The following is a 4,911-nucleotide window of genomic DNA, read 5'->3' on the forward strand; positions in this document are numbered from 1 at the left end:
GCTGCCCACGAACCCAGCAGTGCGGCCTGGCCCCACCCCATCCCAGGAAGGGTGACGCCCAAGGGCCCATCGCGCACTGCCGAACCCTGATGGCTCGCCAGGTGTCGGTTGGCGGTTGGGATATCGCAGGCATCGGAAACGATCCCCTCTTGCTCCCTGTGGACTGGGGCAGGCGGCTGTCACCATGATGGCTTGGAGAACCCTGCACACACAGGGGAAGCTTTCATAACCCCGGGGCCCATACCCGCCAGGGGCTCCTCGCATCTCCCCTTTCCGCCCACAAGCTCCATGGGTGCCCCCCCTCTACTTCAGGGTCCCCTGCAATGCCCCCAAATCTCTTCCCTGGCAGGGTCTCCATATGCCCCCGATTGTGCCCCCTCCAGACCAGGGTCCTCCATTCCCTCCTCCTACCAGGGGCTGCATGCACCTCTGTTCCCACTTTGCCCCACGCCACGGGGTGACTCCTCCCCAGGGTACCCAGGGCTGTGAGCCACCCCCTACCCTTAGCAGGAGGCTCTATGCCAGCTGGGGGCAGCTCCCTGACTAGGAACGGTTTGTCAAAGTCTGGGGCCCTTAGCACAGGGTCAGACATGAGTGTCGCTTTAAGTTGGTTAAAGGCCTTCTGACATTCTTCAGTCCACTGAACTGCATTTGGCTGTTTCTTTTTGGTTAGGACTGTCAGTGGGGCAGCGATTTGGCTGTAGTGCAGTACAAATCGCCTGTAATATCCGGCCAAGCCTAGGAAGGATTGGACCTGTTTCTTTGACATTGGGACAGGCCACTTTTGGATAGCATCCACTTTGGCCTGTAGGGGGTTGATAGTTCCTTGACCCACCTGGTGTCCCAGGGAAGTCACTCTGTTTAGGCCTATTTGACACTTTTTAGCCTTAACAGTTAGTCCTGCCTCCCTTATGCGCTTGAAGACTTTTTGTAGATGCTCCAGGTGTTCTGCCCATGAATCAGAAAAGATGGCCACATCGTCAAGGTAGATTCTCCCAATCCCGCTAGGAGACCATCTACAAGTTTTTGGAAGGTGGCAGGTGCATTTTGCAGCCCGAAAGGGAGCACATTAAATTCATACATCCCTGCATGGGTGATGAAGGCTGACCTTTCCTTGGCGGGTTCATCTAGCGGTACTTGCCAGTACCCTTGGTTAAGTCTAAGGTAGAGATGAACTGGGCACGTCCCAGTTTCTCCAATAGCTCATCTATGCGTGGCATTGGATAGTTGTCTGGGCGAGTTACAGCATTTAGTTTACGATAGTCCAAGCAAAAGCGTATCTCCCCATCTGGTTTGGGAACTAGAACCACTGGAGATGCCCATGCACTGTTAGAGGGGCGGATTATATCCATCTGTAACATGTCCTGGAGCTCCCGTTCTATAGCAGTTTTGGCTTGAGGAGACACCCGGTAAGGTTGGGCTCTAACTGGGTGAGCATTACCTGTGTCAATGGAGTGGTATGCCCGTTCGGTCCGTCCTGGGGTGGCTGAGAACATCGGCGTCACGCTAGTGCACAGCTCCTTGATCTGCTGTCGCTGCACACGTCCAAGGATCATGGACAGGTTCACCTCTTCCATGCCACCGTCACTTTTTCCTTCACAGCAGACACCTTCAGGCCACTCAGCGTCATCTCCTCCCTGGGCTGTAAACTGACAAACCTTTAATTCTCTGGATTGATTAGAAGAGCTGAGAGGCGGTGGGTTGCTCCATGCCGCTGTCCAAGCTCTCTGGAGACTGTCATCTGCTTCCTGCTTGGCCTGGAACTGTTCCCTTGATGCTGGAGGCATCAGTTCCTCCTTGGATTGTGGACTTGGGCTTGGTCCCTCTGGAAGCGATGCAGGTGATGGGGCTGTTTCCGTGGACTGTGAACTGCTCTCTGCTGGTGCAGTATGTTGTATTTCAGGCTCTTGCTGAGCCTCTTGCGTAGGGTTATCTGCTGCTGCCAGTGCAGGCTTGCTGGTGCCCTCTGGCGCTGGAGTTGTAGATGGGTTTGCAAGCGCTGGATTCAGTGCTGGCAATGGTGCTGGTGCTGGTTGCTCTGCCAGTTCCGGTTCTGGGACTTGCTCTGTCTGGGTCTCTGCGACTGGATCCACTACGGCTGCTGCAGACATTGGCATGGGGTCCGGTTCCATCACCTCAGTCTGGGTCTCGGGTAACACAGACTGGGCCCTTGTAGAAGGCTCAGGGACAGAGCTAGGTGTGAAGACTTGCTTAGCCTGGCTGCGGGTGACCATTCCCACCCTCTTGGCTAGCTTCACATGGTTGGCCAAGTCTTCCCCCAGCAGCATGGGAATGGGATAATCATCATAGACTGCAAAAGTCCACATTCCTGACCAGCCCTTGTACTGGACAGGCAACTTGGCTGTAGGCAAGTTTAAAGAGTTTGACATGAAGGGTTGAATCATCACCGGGGCCTCTGGGTTGAATGAATTTGGGGTCCACTAAGGATTGGTGGATAGCTGACACTTGTGCTCCAGTGTCCCTCCACGCGGTAACCTTCTTCCCACCCACACTCATGGTTTCCCTTCGCTCTGAGGGTATCTGGGAGGCATCTGGGCCTGGGGACCTTTGGTATGATTCTGGTGTAATGAACTGCAATCTGTTGGGGTTCTTGGGGCAGTTGGCCTTTATATGCCCCAGCTCATTACATTTAAAACATCGCCCAGCGGACTGGTCACTGGGGCGAGGTGGGTTGCTGGAGACTGGTGTGGTGGGACGATAAGGGGTTTGGGGTTTTCCTTGGGATGTAGGTGGGGCCTTGGGCTGCCCCCCGTGGTAGGGTTTTGTTTCGGGTTGCCCCTTCTGATATTCGCTCCAACTGCTACTAGTTTTTTTCTTTTCTGCCACCTCCACCCAGGACTGGTGCAAGCACTAGGCAAACTAGGCGGCCGCCTAGGGCGCCAAGATTTGGGGGGTGCCAAAAAGCGGTGCCTAAAAATAGGACCAGATAGCAATCAAGACGCAGGTTGCAGATCGCAGATTGTAGGGAGGACGTAGATAAGAACCACACTCCCAGTGAATTGCTCTCCTGCCATTTAGACAGCCAGCGATTAGGGAAGTCCTTTGATTAGATCTCAGACTATAGGGAGGACAAGATAAAAACCACACTCCCAATTGCTCTCCGACTCCTGCCATTTAGAAAGCCAGCGAAGTCCTTTGATTGTGAATCGATAATTGTACAGATTGCTGTGTTGGTAGGTACATTATTACAGTACTAGCTCCTCTGTCTTGTAGATTGCACAGCAGCAGCCAGAAGGAGAGTGGAGCAGCTTGCGGCGGGAAGTGTAAGACTCCCCACTGGGGCTGAGCTGTGCTGTCAGTGTGGTGCAAGCGGGGCCGACTTGCACATGGCATGCTCCTCAGAGGGCGGGCTGCAGGTTTTCCAGGGCAGAGACTCTGCTCCCTGGGGAGAGAAGGGAGGGAGGCTGCGGCTGGCAGCTCTGCAGGCTCTCTTGCGTGGAGGGGCGGCTAAGCCACTTTAACCCACCTCCCTGCATCCCAGCTTTCTACCCTCCCGTGAGGGCCGCGCACTCTCTGCCTTCACAGTCCTGCCTGCCCCACGCCCCCCTGCCGGAGCGAGAGCCCAGCATTCAACTTCCCAGTTCGGGCGCAGGACGGACTCATGAAGGCAAAGCAGGCCACAAGCTCCCATTGCCCTGTTGCAAGTGCACTTGGCCCGCTGCTGCTGCATGCCAGGGACTGGAGAGAAGAGCGCCCATTTCACCTTGCGGCTCTTTGAATCCTACCCCACCTGCCGCCCCCCTCCACACCCGAACCCGGTCCGCTCCCCTTGCACTCCCCAGCCAAACCCGAACCCCCACTGACCGAACCCGGTCTGCTTCCCTTCCCCACCTAACCCGATACCCCACTGACTCGGTCTGCTTCCCTTCCCCTCCCCAGCCAAACCCGATCCTCCCAGTGACCGAACCCGGTCTGTTCCCCTTGCACTCCCCAGCCAAACCTGAACCCCCTGTCAAGGTTCCTTCCCCACTCTGAACTTTAGAGTACAGATGTGGGGGACTTGCATGAGAACCTCTAAGCTTAACTACCAGCTTAGATCTGCTTTTGCTGCCACCACCCAAATGATTTATGAGTTATTTGGGAAACCTCTGTCTTCCCCCACAAAACCTTTCCCTCCCTGGGTAGCCTTGAGAGACTCCTCCACCAATTCCCTGGTGAACACTGATCCAAACCCCTTGGCTCTTAAAACAAGGAGGAATTAATCATTCCCCCCTCCCCTTTCCCCCCACCAATTCCTGGTGAGTCCAGATCCAATCCCCTTGGATCTTAACACAGGGAAAAATCAATCAGGTTCTTAAAAAGAAGGCTTTTAATTAAAGAAAGAAAGGTAAAAATCATCTCTGTGAAATCAGGATGGAAAATAACTTTACAGGGTAATCAGATTCAAAGAGCCCAGAGGAACCCCCTCTAGCCTTAGGTTCAACGTTACAGCAAGCAGAGGTAATCCCCCTAGCAAAAAGGAATATTTACATGTTGAGAAAACAAAGATAAACCTAACACGCCTTGCCTGGCTGTTACTTACAAGTTTGAAATATGAGAGACTTGTTCAGAAGATTTGGAGAGCATGAATTGATGTCTGGTCCCTCTTAGTCCCAAGAGCGAACAACCCCCAAAACAAAGAGCACAAACAAAAGCCTTCCCCCCACCAAGATTTGAAAGTATCTTGTCCCCTTATTGGTCCGTTGGGTCAGGTCTTCTTAACCCTTTACAGGTAAAAGGATTTTGGTGTCTCTGGCCAGGAGGGATTATAGTATTGTACACAGGAGGGCTGTTACCCTTCCCTTTATAGTTATGACACCGCCACTGACCGAACCCAGTCTGCTTCCCTTCCCCACCTAACCCGATACCCCACTGACTCGGTCTGCTCCCCTTCCCCTCCCCAGCCAAACC

At 54.0% G+C, this 4,911-nt stretch overlaps 1 pseudogene; it reads left to right on the plus strand.

Moving 5' to 3' along the window:
- The first annotated feature begins 1,834 nt into the window (after positions 1 to 1,834).
- The window catches only part of LOC112116140, a 6,667-nt pseudogene continuing 3,590 nt past the window's right edge, over positions 1,835 to 4,911 (plus strand).

Source organism: Terrapene carolina, unplaced genomic scaffold, assembly GCF_002925995.2.
Source record: "Terrapene carolina triunguis isolate 2854851 unplaced genomic scaffold, T_m_triunguis-2.0 Scaffold612, whole genome shotgun sequence".
In the NCBI taxonomy this organism is placed as follows: Eukaryota; Metazoa; Chordata; order Testudines; family Emydidae; genus Terrapene; species Terrapene triunguis.